Source organism: Hemitrygon akajei, chromosome 6, assembly GCF_048418815.1.
Source record: "Hemitrygon akajei chromosome 6, sHemAka1.3, whole genome shotgun sequence".
Taxonomy (NCBI): domain Eukaryota; kingdom Metazoa; phylum Chordata; class Chondrichthyes; order Myliobatiformes; family Dasyatidae; genus Hemitrygon; species Hemitrygon akajei.
The window spans coordinates 76,905,443-76,922,384 of NC_133129.1; positions in this window are offsets into that span (position 1 = coordinate 76,905,443).

Genomic DNA, 16,942 nt, shown 5'->3' on the forward strand with positions numbered 1-16,942 from the left:
ACCTCAGCCACTCTGCAACTTTGTTTTCACACTCATCTAGTTATTAAGCAAGATTCTGACTGATTCTATCATCATGGATGTTGCTTTACCCCCTGAGTGCTTTCAGCACTTTTGGTTTTTGTTTTGCTCTTCCACCATCTGTTATTTTGTGTCCAAGAGAGTCCTGAGAGTTTCCTGTCAACCTGGGGCAACAACTCTGTCTCAAATGTCTCCAACACCATCACACTGAGCACAGGGGCCCCCCACGGCTGTGTGCTGAGTCCACTGCTGTTCATTCTGCTGACCCACAACTTTGCTGCAACACACAGCTCGAACCACATCATCAAGTTCGTTGATGACACAACTGTGGTGGGTCTCATCAGGAAGAGCGACAAGTCAGCTTACAGGGAGGGTCCTGGTGCAGTGGCTAATGGACTGGTGCAGAGCCAGCAACCTGTCTCTGAATGTGAACAAAACAAAAAAGATGGTTGTTGACTTCAGGAGGGCATGGAACAACCACTCCCGCTGAACATCGATGGCTCCTCAGTAGAGATCGTTAAGAGCATCAAATTTCTTGGTGTTCACCTAGTGGAGAATCTCACCAGGTCCCTCAACACCAGCGCCATAGCAAAGAAAGCCCAGCAGCGTCTCTACTTTCTGCGAAGGCTGAGGAAAGTCCATCTCCCACCCCACCCCCTCCCATCCTCATCACATTCTACAGGGGTTGTATTGAGAGCATCCTGAGCAACTGCATCACTGCCTGGTTCAGAAATTGCACTATCTCAGATAACAAGACCCTGCAGCAGATAGTCGGGGTCTCTCTTCCCGCCATTACAGACATTTACGCTACCCGCTGCATCCGCAAAGCAAACAGCATTATGAAGGACCCCGCACACCCCTCATACAAACTCTTCTCCCTCCTGCCATCTGAGAAAAGGCACCAAAGCATTTGGGCTCTCACGACCAGACTATGTAACAGTTTCTTCCCCCAAGCTATCAGTCTCCTCAATACCCAGAGCCTGGACTGACCTATTGTCTAGTTTATTATTTATTGTAATGCCTGCATTGTTTTGTGCACTGATTGCAGTCCTGGGTAGGTCTGTAGTCTAGTGTAGTTTTTATTCTGTGTTGTTTTTTTACATAGTTCAGTTTAGTTTTTGTACTGTTTCATGGAACACCATGGCCCTGAAAAACGTTGTCTCATTTTTACTGTGTACTGTACCAGCAGTTATGGTCGAAATGGCAATAAAAAGTGACTTGACTTGAAATGTCTCTCTCACTCCATTGGGGAGACATGGGTTCTTCCAAGTTGCATGGGTTCTTCTGGAGTTGACTGCAGGGATCTACGTTGGTTATCAGATTGAGGATCTGGGGTAGGCAATGGGTAGTTCTGTGAACCAGCTCTCTGGATGAACTTGCCACATCTCCCTCTTTTCTTTCAGAAACAGGTTGATTCTTATAGCCAATGTCCAAAAGTTGCCCATGAAAAGCTACAGCCTGAGAGGAGGGAAATTATATTGGCTACCTTACTCCTGTTCAAGGGGAACTTAGCAGGTTGTAATTCAAACATGTGGGAGCATTGGTTTAAGAACCCTTGGCAAGATTGTATCATTCCAGGTTAACTGACTCTCCACGGTAGTCTGGGAACACAGGCAAATGCTCAAAACCAGAGTCCATCCCCGAGCAAGGTGAATCCTGCTTACCAGTCTCAGAGTCCTTCTGTAATGATGTAACTATGTCCTGGAGAAACTGCTCATGTCATCTAATTGTCTGTCTTTGGTAGGCCAATGTTATGCAATGTCCATCTTCATCACATCCTTGATTGGTTGAGTCCTGTTGTACTGATCTTTACAAAAGTGCATCCAGGTACAGAGTAAACTCAGGACTCGATAGTAGAAATTAACAATGAAAATGTATTAAGAGAATAATACAGGGAATAATCAAACTAAGAACTCACTTACTTAGAATTTGAGCACACATAACTTGAACCCAGGACTCGGTGATGAGCACTGGTCCAGAATAACCTTAAATAGGACATAATAAACAGGAAACCAGTGTGGGTCAAAATCAAAAACGAATCATTTAAGAATGAGAAGCATAAGGAAACTGTATTTACATAATGAGCATCAGGAGAAACACAGTGATGGCTTAATGAAAAAAATAGTCATTAAGCAGCTCTAATAAACTCAAATAAATGACACTCAGTTACATCGAGACCTGCTGCGACCTGGTGCCCCTCGCTGGCCTGAAGGGTTAATGACAATAACACATCCCAACTAGCAGAACCCCTTTGAATAATCAAGACTGGTGGTTGGTCCAAAAGATTCTCAGTACAAACTTCATTTACCAACAGTATAAAACCTTTGGTTACAGTGTTGAGGGATGTCTTAATGAATAAACAATTAACCAGAATATTAAGTCACAAAATACATCTGTCCGGAACTGTGCCTTAGTACAAGAGATGGCCCCATAATGCCTTCCCTGAACTTACTTGAATATTTTAATGACTGCAGATTAATATGTACATTCATCTTCCCACTTGCATTGTTTTAATGGTATCAGGATGTCCTACACCCAATGATTGGTTGCTATTGCATTAAAGATTCAGTAGAAGTTAAATTATGAACAGGTTTTACTTCCTGCAGATTGATTTGCATTTTGATTAATATCTACTATCTGTAATTTCATAATTTCAAAATAATTCCTAAGTGTATCTTAGTGGCTTAGATAGAAAAATTAACTCTATTGTAATCAAATTTGTTGAATATAATTGGAAATGTACAGTATGAATATATAAAGAATCACTTAGGGGATTATAGATAGATAAAGTGAGTGGGCAGTGGAGAATAATGTGAGGAAAAATGAAGATCTCTTTGGCTGGAATTAAAAAAAGCAGAATTCTGCAGGCCATTTCCATTATAATATATATATATTTTTTTAATTTTGTTTCTTCCAAACAATAGCAATCAATTAAATGAAGGAACTATCCTTGAGTGAGACGAGTGATAAAATCTATTGTGTCTGAACTTGCAGAGCCTTGCTCACTTAGGATCAAAAGTGACATCAGCATCAAATCTGCTGACAAAGGCAGAGATGTCATGCTCTGGCAAATAGATATGTCTCACAAACACCAAATATCAGCTTTCAGTCAACTCCTCATACCTCCATTGCATCATTACCCCACCATTGAAGATCTTTCCACAACTTGCCACCTTACATTCTGCTCTACCCAAGACTGTGTGAAACTAAAGAATTATGGACACAGCTCAATATTTCATGGTAATCAGTCTGAATGGACTCTGTGTGCACCTCATGCCATCTCAGTAAAACAACAGCATAAACATAGACTGGTCGACCCTAGTCATTCTTTCTTCTTCCCCAGAAGATACAAAATCAGTAGGTTCAAGTACAGCTTCTCCCCTGCTGCAATAGGACTATTGAATATTTTTCTAGTATGGTAAGATGGACTCTTGATCTCACAATCTGTCTCGTTATGACCTTATACCTTATTATCTACCTGCACTGCATTTTCTCTGTAATGGTAATACTTTATTCTGCACTAGGTTATTATTTTACTTTGTAATACCTCAATACACTATTGCAATGAATTGATCTGTATAATTGTATTGCATATAGGGTTTTTCACTGTAACTTTATATAAAGCATTTTGCCAATTTACCAACCAAATAAAGAGCTCCAGCCCACTTCTACTCTATGCCCAAAATCCACAAGAAGTATTGTACAGAGCTAGACATTGTTTCTGCCAGTTCTAGCCCCACCAAACTACTTTCTTTCTCCCTTGATACCATTCTTTCTCCTTGGTCCATTCCCTTGCCCCTTATAACCATGACATTTCGGATGCCTCTTCAGTTCTAACCGTTTCTAAGTCACTCATCCTATCTGCTTCATCTTGCCCATTCTACATTCCCTATACATTCCAATCCCACATCTGGAGGGCCTGAAGGCTCTCTATTTCTTCTTAAAGAGAGGACAAACTGGTTCTCTTCCGCACAGACACTCATGTGCCTAGCTCCAGTTAAACAATTTCTCCTTTCGACAGTGCTTCTTCCTATAGATGCTGCCTGGCCTGCTGTGTTCCACCAGCAGTTTGTGTGTGTTGTTCTCCTTTAACTTCACTCAGTTTATCGAGATCAAAGGTGGACTATGGGAAATTGGATAGATCCAAGTTACATTTGTCTTTATGTGTCTTTGTTTCAGTCCTGCTCAGCCCCTTCCTCGATTCTCTCCCATGCATCAATGACTATATCGGGGCCTGCATTGGTCCATGCATTCTGCAGCCAGTGTCCAGCCTACTCTCACCTTCACTAGATCCATCTCTGACTCTTCCTTTTCTTGATAACCCCATTTTCATCTCAATAGACAGTTGAGCAATCAGCCTTCACTACAAGCCCACCAACTTCCACAGCTTCCTGATTATACTTCCTCTTTCCCAGCTTCCTGTAAGGGCAATATTCCATTGTCTCTGTTCTGCTAACTCTGCTGCATTTGCTCCAATGATGAGATATTTTTCAGAGCTGCCTCTGAAATGTCATCCTTCAATTAACTCTGGTTCCTGCTCTACCAGAGTAGATAGAACCCTTGACTATAATCTCTGCAAGATAGGTCACCTGGTTGAGTGGTGCCACAAAAACAACACTCCTATTCAATCTCAGCAAAACTAAAGAGCTGATTATTGACTTCATGAAGTGGTGGGAGTGCTGGCATATGCCAGTTTACTTTTGAGAGATCAGTAGTACAGAGAGTCATCAACTTTAAATTCCTGAGTGTTAACGTATTGGATGACCCATGGGCCCGGCTCATAGGTGAAATCATTAGGGAAAAAAAGCAGAAGTCATTACTTTCTGAAAAGGTTAAATGTGGTCGGCTTGTCATTGAACCCTCTTACAAACCCCCTGAACAGGTTCAAAGCATAGAGAAAGGTATCAACTATTTCCATCATGGAGCTCCAATATGCAGATGGCAACACCAACATAACTCACTCTGAGGAGGATCTGTAGTGCATAGTGGATGTTTTTGCCAGAGCATATACGCTCCTGGGACTTGATCTAAACATTAAGAAAATTCAAGTCCTGCACCAACCTGCTCCAGGTCAAGCTCCTAAACCGCCAACCACTCAAGTTGACAACATACCTCCGGAGAACATTGATTATTTCCAGTATCTTGGCAGCCTTCAGCCAACATTGGCCTTGAAATAAATCACAGAATATTCTGTGCGAGTGGAGTTTTTTCTTAGGCTGGGAATGAGGTTTTGAAAATTGGGATGTCAGGACCAACAAAAACCTGGTCTATAAAGGTACAGTCCTTCCCCCCTCCCCTTGATATATGGAGCAGAGTCATGGACAACCTACTGCAGACATATAAAGTTCCTTGAAAATTACCATCAAACATGCTTTTGAAAGGTTCTGGCAGTTAGCTGGAAGAACAGGTGTAATAAATCCAGCATCCTGGAGGAAGCTACTATTAATTCCATAGGCACAATCATGACTCAACACCAATATCAGCCATATGCTTGACTCCTGCATCCCTAAACAACTCCTGTTTAGCCAACTCAACAATGCATAGCACACTCCTGGAGGGCAGAAAAAGCAGTTCAAGGACAATATCAAGATCCACCTGAGGAAGTGCCACATCAACCTGAATGGACAGGAGAAATTAGCATGGGGTAGGAAAAGCTGGAGAAGGACAGTCTATGAGGGGACTGCACATCTTGAGGAGTACCTCCACAGTGCCATTAAGACTAAGTAGCTTCAATGTGAGGAAATACTGGGAAAGTCCCAACCAGCTACAACCACCACCACTTCAATGACCTACACCTGCCAACATTACAATAGAATTTGTGGATCACAGATCAGCCTCTTCAGTCATCTCAAGACCTTCAAGTGACCAGATCAATCAGCAGGTGAAGAATCATACTCGACTACGAGTGATCACTGATGATGAGGATTACCCCTATACAGTTGAAGTCAGAAGTTTACATACACTTAGGCTGAAGTCATTAAAACTCATTGTTTAACCACTCCACAGATTTCATATTAGCAAACTTTTATGTTTTGGCAAGACGTTGAGGACATCTACTTTGTGCATGACATAAGTAATTTTTCCAACAACTGTTTACAGACAGATTATTTCACTTTTAATTGACTATATCACAATTCCAGTGGGTTGGAAGTTTACAAGCAAAATCGAAAGAAATCAACCAAGGCCTCAGAAAAAAAAAATTGTCAATCTCCACAAGTCTGGTTCATCCTTGGGTGCAATTTCCAAATGCCTGAAGGTACCACATTCACCTGTACAAACAATAGTGCACAAGTATAAACACCATGAGACTATGCAGCCGTCATACCGCTCAGGAAGGAGACGCATTCTATCTCCTAGAGGTGAACGTACTTTGGCGCGATAAGTGCAAATCAATCCCAGAACAACAGCAAAGGACCTTGTGAAGATGCTGGAGGAAACAGGTAGACAAGTATCTATATCCACAGTAAAACATGTCCTGTATCGACATAACCTGAAAGGCTGCTCAGCAAGGAAGAAGCCACTGCTCCAAAACCACCATAAAAAAGCCAGACTACAGTTTGTAAGTGCACATGGGGAGAAATATCCTCTGGTCTGATGAAATAAAAATTCAACTGTTTGTCCATAATGACCATTGTTATGTTTGGAGGAAGAAGGGTGAGGCTTGCAAGCCGAAGAACACCATCCCAACAATGAAGCATGGGGGTGGCACATCATGTTGTGGGGGTGCATTGCTGCAGGAGGGAATGGTGCACTTCACAAAATAGATGTCATCATGAGGAAGGAAAATGATGTGGATATGTTGAAGCAACATCTCAAGACATCAGCCAGGAAGTTAAAACTCGGTCGCAATTGGGTCTTCAAATGGACAATGACCCCAAGCATACCTCCAAAATTGTGGAAAAATTGCTTCAGAACAACAAAGTCAAGGTTTTGGAATGACCATCACAAAGCCCTGACCTCAATCCGATAAAAATTTGTGGGCAGAACTGAAAATGCATGTGCGAGCAAGGGGGCCTACAAATCTGACTCAGTTGCACCAGTTCTGTCTGAAGAAATGGAACAAACTTCCAGCAACTTATTGTGAGAAGCTTGTGGAAGGCTACCCAAAAAGTTTGACCCAAGTTAAACAATTTAAAGGCAATGCTACCAAATACTAACAAAGTGTATATGAGCTTCTGACCCACTGGGAATGTGATGAAAGAAATAAAAGCTGAAATAAATCATTCTCTCTACTATTATTCTGACATTTAACATTCTTAAAATAAAATTGTGATCCTAACTGACCTAAGACAGGGAATGCTTTCTAGGATTAAATGTCAGGAATTGTGAAAAACTGAGTTTAAATGTATTTGGCTAAGGTGTATGTAAACTTCTGACTTCAACTGTGGATGTATTGCTGAAAGTATCCTAATTGTTTCATAAGTTTTAGTAGCAAGCTGAATATGCAGGAACATAAAAAGCTACAGAGAAAAGTGGACTCTGTCCATTTCATCACAGGGGACCCCTCTGAATGACAATGCCTCAAGAAGGAAATGTACTTTGTCACAGATCACCACCATCTGGGCCATGCATCCTCTCACAGCTACCATCAGACAGGAGGTAGTGAAGTTTAAAATCTCACACCTCCTGGTTCAAGAAAAGTGACTTCCCTTTAACCTTTAGGTTCTTGAACCAACTAATAAAACCTTAATCAGAATCAGAATCAGGTTCTCCTCCTGGAGAAAAGAAGAATAGAATTACTCTTACCCTCATCTTCCACCCCATTAGTCTTTGCATTCAATGTATCATACTTTTCAATTTCTGTGAGCTTAAACATGATTCTACCACCACACATATACCAATCTCACTCATTTTAGCAATTTGAAATTATTGCTCCCTGATTCACTTTTTTCATTCCTATTGTTATGTACCCGTGGCACGTGACAGTGGTACCCAATGTCACGTGACTGGGGTTGAAGCTATACTGGACTTGAGGTAATGGTCTTGTGATGGTGGAGTGATGTCATTTTCCTACCAGTAGAGGTCATGTGACAGGTTTTTTTTACAGGGTATAGAAGGAGGACCCCTCCCTTTGAGGAGGGGCAGTTCGTGGCTGGATTTGCCATGTTGACTTCATGCCACTGCGTGATTTAATGTTATGATGCAGTTTAGTTGGACGATGAAGTTTTATTTAATGCCTAAAGTTTAAAAGGTCATTGCCAGCAGTTTCTTTATAATACTGCTAGTTGAGAATCAGTGGAGAGTGAAGATCGGAGTTCGGGAGTTAAAAGATCGAAGAGAATCGATTTCGACGGTGAAACAGGTTCGACCTTGTTTGATCCTTATTCGGAAGGAATTCGTTGACTGTTCTCATGTTAATCCCTGTGAAATAGCAGAAAGGATTGGGAACAGTTTTGTAAAGGAAAGGTCAGTGCCTTTAAGCTGTTACATATCATCTTCGTAAAATTCTTTGCGGGAAAAGTTTGATTTGGGAACTGAAGCAACACGACGTGAAAGAGAATTTAAATCATCTTAAAAAGTCTCTCTCTTAAATGGACTGTGAGCATCTTGAACTTTTGCAATACTACTTTGAAGAACTGTTTTTGCAACATCGCTTTAAGAACTGTTTAAGCTTCATTGCTTTAAGAACTGTTTAAGCTGCCACACAACAGCTGATTTCCGGTTACGTTAGTTGTTTGTTTACTTTTGGGGGGTTTGTTTTCAGTGTTTAATAAACGTGTTATTTTTTATAAAAACCCCTGCCTAACTCATATATTCATTGTTGCTTGAATCCGTAACATAAATATGGGGGCTGCTTCCGGATTGGACCATTTGAGTTTAAATGCTTGTTAAATTTTGAATCAGTGTTTTGGAAAAGAGGAATACTTGATTCTTTAGTTTGATTGGCTTGTGAGTGGTATTCGGCAACAATGAATATTGATGAGTTTCTGGCTTCGCCAGATGCGGATTTGTTAGCGAAGGCGAAAAAACTGAGGTGTCTGAGATAGCTAGTAGATTGCAACTTAAAGGTATTTTGAAGACTACATCAAAGGCTATAATACAGAGGAAAATCGCGTCACACTATGTGGATTCGGGTGATTTTGATGAATCGAATTTACAGTAGTTTCCAATAAGTAATCTAGAGATGCAGTTGCAAATCAAACAAATGAAGTTGGAACAAAGTAAAGCAGAATTGGAGCATTGTAGGTTAGAAGCTGATCAGAAAAAAAGGGAATTTGAAAAAGCGATGACGGAATTAAGGTCTGGGAATCAGTCTTCTGGTTCTAGGAAACCGTTTGTTGCTAGTCAAGAAATTAAATTGGTCCCACCATTTAGTGAAACAGAGGTGGAAAGATATTTCCAACATTTTGAAACAATTGCTCAGATTTCAGAGTGGCCAAAAGATAAATGGTCAGTGTTGTTACAGAGTGTAATTAAAGTCAAAGCACAACAAGTTTATACAGCCTTAACTGCTGCGCAAGCACTTGATTATGATATTGTGAAAATGCATATTCTAAAATCATACGAATTAGTCCCAGAAGCGTATAGAGAAAGATTCAGAAGTTAGAAGAAGTCTGTGGAAAAAACATGTGGAATTTGCCTATGATAAAGCTGTGTGTTTTGAGAGATGGGTTTCTTCTAAAAATGTAAATGAGGACTATGATACATTGAAAGAGCTGATTTTAATGGAGGAATTTAAAAGAAGCATTCCTGTTGAAGTAAGGACCTACTTAAATGAGAGGGATACTGATAAATTGCAGGACTGTGCTAGATTAGCTGACGAGTATGTTTTAATCCATAAGAATAAATTTCCTCAGGGCAGAATTTTTAAGAGGAAAAATAACACGGAGACTCAATGTAAATCAGAAATTAAATCAGAAGTTAATGAAAAAGGTAAGGAGGAAGGAAAACCTGTGAAGGAAAGACAATTTAGCCTTATTTGTAACTATTGTAAGAAGCCTGGCCATGTAATAGCTAACTGTTTCAGATTGAAAAAGAAAGAGAAGGAAGCAGTTCCAGATGCTTGTGTGCAACATACTGGAGCACCTGTAAAATTACAGGGTTCGATAAACACAAATGAGGTTTTGTTAGAGTCTGACCAAGTTAGAAAGGGATATGATCATTTTATAACTGAAGGGTTTGTATCCTTGAAAGAAGGATCTACTCTGGTGCCAATAAAAATCCTTAGGGATACTGGAGCTTCTCAATCACTGATGTTAGACAGTGTATTGAAGTTTAATGAAGAGTCTGATACTGGTGAGGTAAATTATATAAGAGGTGTTGGGAGTGATTTTATGCCTGTACATTTACATAAAGTATATTTAAAGTCAGGGTTAGTTACAGGATTTGTTAAAGTAGGATTACAGCATAGTTTACCTGTGAAGGGTATTTCTTTATTGTTAGCTAATGACTTGGCAGGTGGACAAGTTTTTCCTGAAGTGCATTTGACAATGGAGTCAGAGGAACCACAGATGAATTCTAACACAGATTCTTCCTGTGTTGTGACTAGAGCTATGGCTAAAAAGATTGATGTGCAGAATGAGGTTGTTACTCATGACTGTTCAACTCAGGATTTGAGTTTTGAGGATGTGTCAGAGACTTTCTTACCTTCGTTGTTTGAACAAGATTCTTGGAGTAAGTCTGACTATGAAGATTTATCTCTGTCTCGGAAGGAGATGATAGCAGAGCAGAATAGAGACCCTGAGATTATAAAATTAAGGGAACAAGCTCTATTAGATAGTGAAATTGAGAAGGTGCCAGTAGGACATTACTTGGAAAAAGGAGTGTTTATGAGGAAGTGGCAATCACCTGTAATTCCTGCAAGTAAGGAATAGAATATTGTTTACCAGGTAGTTGTCCCTAAAGTTTATCGAAATGAGATTTTGACTTTAGCTCGTAGTGTGCCTTTAGGTGGACATCAAGGAGTAAGGAAAACTGTGGACAAGATTTTAAAACATTTTTACTGGCCTGGTTTAAGAAAAGATGTGGCGATGTTTTGTAAAACATGCCATACTTGTCAAATTGTGGGTAAACCAAATCAAGTTACACCAGTAGCTCCATTACAACCTATTCCAGCATTTGGTGAACCGTTTTCTAAAGTTATTGTAGATTGTGTTGATCCATTACCAAAGACAAAAACTGGTTATCAGTACTTGTTGACTATCATGTGTACTTCATCTAGGTTTCCAGAGGCAGTACCACTTAGGAATATAAAAGCTAAAACTGTGACAAAGGCTCTTATAAAATTCTTGACTTATTTTGGATTACCTAAGGAAATACAAACTGATCAAGGCAGTAATTTTATGTCTGGATTGTTTCAACAGATAGTTTATAAATTGGGAGCTAAGCAAATCACTTTGTCTGCATACCATCCAGAGTTGCAAGGTGCCTTGGAAAGGTTTCATTCTATCCTCAAGAATATGATTAGGACATATTGTGTGGAAAATGAAAGTGATTGGGATGAGGGTATAAACTTACTTTTATTTGCAGTAAGGGAATCGGTACAAGAATCTTTAGGTTTTAGTCCATTTGAACTTGTATTTAGGCATAGAGTTAGAGGACCTTTAGCTTTGTTAAAAGAACAGTGGATTAGTAAGGAAATACACACTAATTTGTTGGACTATGTTTTGAAATTTAAGGACAGGTTACATAAAGCTTGTAGCTTAGCCAAGGAAAATTTAAAATTGGCTCAGGAGAAAATGGAAACTTGGTATGATAAAGAAGCAAGGACGAGGATGTTTAAGCCTGGAGATAAGGTGTTGGTTCTTTTCCCAGTGCAAATGAATCTTTTACAAGCTGGATTTCATGGTCCTTATGAAATTGTGTCTAAAATCAATGATGTGGATTATGTGATAAAAACTCCAGATCGTAGAAGGTCATCACAACTTTGTCATATAAATATGATTAAACCATATTTTGAGAAACAATCTGATACTGTGACTGTTGTGGTTAATGAGAATGAGTTTGATTTAACTAGGAACATGATAGATGATTCATCTGAATTTCATTCTAAATCCAACATTGTTTCTGTCAGGTTACCAAATTCAACCATTCTGGAAAATATTGATGAGAAACTAGCACATTTACACCTAGAGCAGGAACAACAGATGAAGGAATTAATTTTTAAATATAAGGATTTGTTTCCAGATGTTCCAAGAAGGACTACTATAGCTTCACATGATGTAAATGTTGGAGATGCCAAACCTATCAAACAACACCCATATAGGATGAACATAGAAAAATGTGAACTTGCTGAGAAAGAAATTAAATATATGTTAGGGAATAATATTATTAGACATTCTAACTCGAATTGGAGTTCACCATGTGTTATGGTGCCAAAACCAGATGCTAGTATTAGGTTTTGTACGGACTATAGGAAGGTGAATGCTGTAACAAAAACAGATGCATATCCAATTCCTAGAGTAGATGATTGTGTAGATAAAGATGGAAAAGCAAAGTTCCTTACAAAGATTGATTTATTGAAAGGGTATTGGTGTGTTCCATTAACAGACAGAGGTAGAGAGACTTCTGCATTTGTAACTCCATCTGGGTTATATGAATATAATGTTCTTCCATTTGGGATGAAGAATGCCCCAGGTACTTTCCAGAGGATGATTAACTCTGTGATTCAGGGATTGAAAGATACTGCTGCTTATATTGATGATTTAGTGACAGGAAATGATACTTGGGAAGCATACATTATTGCGGTGGAGAAATTGTTTGAAAGGCTTTCAAAAGCTAACTTAACTATTAATTTAGCTAAGAGTGAATTTGGACATGCCACTGTGATTGTCTATCTCGATGTTGAATGTACAATGTAATTTTTTTTATGGAGTGTTTTTTTTTACAATTGTAGCACTCCTACTGTATTGTGAGTTGTAAGATGTTATATGATGATACTATATTATAAAATTTATATATTTGTTGTTCTTGTAAATAATTGTTAAAATTTTTGTTCTTGTCAGACCAAAAATGTTTTTGTTGGAGGGAGGTGTTACGTACCCGTGGCACGTGACAGTTCTACCCTTGTCACATGACTGGGGTTGAAGCTATACTGGACTTGAGGTAATGGTCTTGTGATGGTGGAGTGACGTCATTTTCCTGCCAGTAGAGGTCATGTGACAGGTTTTTTTTTACAGGGTATGAAAGGAGGACCCCTCCCTGTGAGGAGGGGCAGTTCGTGGCTGGATTTGCCAAGTTGACTTCATGCCACTGCGTGATTTAATGTTATGACGCAGTTTAGTTGGAAGATGAAGTTTTATTTAATGCCTAAAGTTTAAAAGGTCATTGCCAGCAGTTTCTTTATAATACTGCTAGTTGAGAATCAGTGGAGAGTGAAGATCAAAGTTCGGGAGTTAAAAGATCGAGGATAATCGATTTCGACGGTGAAACAGGTTCGAACTTGTTTGATCCTTATTCGGAAGGAATTCGTTGACTGTTCTCGTGTTAATCCCTGTGAAATAGCAGAAAGGATTGGGAACAGTTTTGTAAAGAAAAGGTCAGTGCCTTTAAGCCGTTACATATCATCTTCGTAAAATTCTTTGTGGGAAAAGTTTGATTTGGGAACCGAAGCAACACGACGTGAAAGAGAATTTAAATCATCTTAAAAAGTCTCTCCCTTAAATGGACTGTGAGCATTTTGAACTTTTGCAATACTACTTTGAAGAACTGTTTTTGCAACATCGCTTTAAGAACTGTTTAAGCTTCATTGCTTTAAGAACTGTTTAAGCTGCCACACAACAGCTGATTTCCAGTTACGTTAGTTGTTTGTTTACTTTTGGGGGGTTTGTTTTCAGTGTTTAATAAATGTGTTATTTGTTATAAAAACCCCTGCCTAACTCATATATTCATTGTTGCTTGAATCCGTAACACTATATACTATGTCCCATTGTATGACACTTTTCTACAAAACTGCAGGAGCAGCAACATCTTTCTGTTCAGTTCTTCCTTTCACATCATCTGGTGACCCAAACAGTCCTTCCAATTATGGTAATGTTTCACTGGTACTTCTTCCAACCTATTCACAATGTGGCCTCCTCCAGGTTAGAGAAATCAAAAGCAAATTGGGTGACTTCTTTGCAGAACTTCTGCTCTGCATCTGTACAAATGTTCCTGATCAGCCTGCCATTTTTAATCCCTATCCCACTCTCACTCTGACCCTTCTGTCAGAGGCTTTCTGCATCGCTACTGTCATGAGCCCTTATTAAGCTCTTGTGCTTTCTGTTTAATCTTGTCAAGGTAATTGTTACTAGCATGGGTTTTCTGCATTCTGTGATTATTTAAAGTGGACTCCTGATTTGTTCTCATTGTGGGATCCACAATGATTTGTCTCATTGTGTCGCTTGGTCAAGTCACCGATGTTATGTTGGAATTCCTATGTATAACCTTTTGTTTCCATCTCTACATGGAAGTCAGCCGTTCCACCACATCTGGGTTCAGCAGTTGTCAGTGCTCACCATGACAGCTACAATGAGGCCCAATGCAAACTCAAGGAGCTACACATCATCTTTTCTCTGGACACATTACAGCCTAAATACTGAATTCTCCACTATAAGGCAATTAACACTTTGTTTCTGTTTATTTCACAACTGATCATTTTATCAAAAATGTTTCTTTACTTTTTCTTTCATTTGCATTTTCTTGCCTGTTATTTAACCATTTTATAAAATTCCATTTGTTCCACCAATTGCCCTCTGCAACCTTCTCTGCTGCCGACTAACTTGTTTTCTCTCTTTCTCAGTTCTGGCTAAATTATTAACCATTTCTCTTTCCATTGACATTGCCTGATCTGCTGACCTTTCCCAACAGTTTCTGCTTTTATTCAAAGAGCTAAGCATAACAATGGAGAAGTGTTAGTGAAACTGCACAATGTATTGATTCTTCATGCTGGATAGGTTAGAATCAGCCCCCGGCCCATGCCCCACATTGCTCTCTGACTCCCATTCCAACTGCTGCAAGAGTTACTGGCTGTACCGGTGCTATGCAGATGTTCTAAGAATATGGATTTCTTTTCCTATTTCCACTCACAATGGATATGAACAGCCTCTTCTGTCTGTGAATATTGGAATGAAGCCTTGTCTGCTTGTCTGCATTGCCAGACAAATGTAAAAACATCCTGCTGCACTAGTTGGAAAAGAGCAGGTGGATTACTCTGAAGTGTTTTGAGCAATTTTTAATCTTCTGTCAACGTCATTGAAATTAATTATCTGTTCTTTGTGAATCACACTTGTCTGTGGGTGATTTCTGTATGCAAATTAGCTGATGTTGGTCCAATTCAAAAGGGCTGCAAAGAATCTGGAGATTTTCTGGATGAGCTTCAGAAACAGTTGCAAGCATGTATACTTTCTGGGTTATTCTTAATGAGACTGCGATTACAAATGCAATGGATACTTGAGGTAATTGAATCCTGATGAAGGTTCTCAGCCCAAAATGTCGACTGTACTCTTTTCCATAAATGCTGCCTAGTCTGCTGAATTCCACCAGCATTTTGTGTGTGTTGCAAGGTAATAGATATTTAGTTTTTCACATATATGAACAATTCTTTTTCATTCGTTCTCTAATTTTACGTGTTTTCTTTTGCTGACTAAGCAAGATCAAAATTGGCAACGGCAGAAGTAGTTGAATGGATTGTCTCTATCAATGAGTGAGGACTTGAGAAATAGCACATTAGTAAAGTTCAGCAGAGGGTGGGGAGAGACTAGATAAAGTAAAATATTTTTTCCCAAATTACCTTTATTAACGAAAAATGACAGTCACACAGATGTTTTATAAAGTGTCCTTTGCTTTGTTGTGTATATGATAAATGATAATTGCAGGCTGAGTTTTCAAATTATTCATTCAATTAGTTGACAAGAAATGTTGTGCTTATCCAAGCATTCAACACTGTGACATTATCCGCATCCTGCAAAATGAAGAATGCAATTAATTGTAGTAAGTAAATACTCTAAGCCTTTGTATCCCTGGAGAGGTTCTATTTAGTCTGCCTTTGTCATTACCTTCTGACTTCACATAGCAGGAGAGAAAGATATTGTCACCTGATCATTAGTCATTGCTCCTGCTCAAAATTACCAGTGTTAAAGAGGTCAAAGTTTGGGGAGAAGAGGGAAGACACACTGAAGCCAGAGACAATTAAACTAAATCCATTCCCCCACTCTATCCCCAAAGACTGCAAAATGTTTGCAGGCTTTTCCCAGTATTATCTGTTTACTGTTAAATAATTTTCTTTCAGCTCCTTATCATGGTTCCTTTGGGATGCTCGAGTTGAATCTGCCCACCACCTCTCAATCCACGCACACCAGACACTAAGGATCATGCACCTATGCTGAGCTCATCAATTTAATCAACTTTGCCTCCAATTTCCACCCTACCTTAAACGGTCCATTTCTGACACCTCTCTCCCTTTTCTCAATCTCTCTGTCTCCATCTCTGGAGACAGACTATCTATTAAAAACCTACTGACTCTCACAACTATCTTGACTATATCACTTCCCATTCTGTCACTTGTAAAAATGTCTGTCATGAAATTTGTTGTTTTGTGATAGCAGTACATTGCAATACATACTAATAATAAAAAACAATACATTGCAATAAATATATAATTAAAAAAATAAATTAATAAGTAGTGTGTAAAGAGAGGAAAACAAAATATCGAGGTAGTGTTTATCAGTTCATTCTCCATTCAGAAATCTGATAGTGGAGGGGAACAAGCTGTTCCTGAATCATTGAATGTGTGTCTTCGTGCTCCTGTACCTCTTCCTTGATTTTGCAATGAGAAGAGGGCATATTGTGGGTGATAGGTGTCCTTAATGATGGCTGTTACTTTCTTGAAGCATCACTTTTTGAAGATGTCCTTGATGCTGTGGAGGGTAGTGCCCATGATGGAGCTGGCTGAGTTTACAATCTTCTGCAGTTTTTTCCAGTCCTGTGCAATAGCTCTTCCATCTGA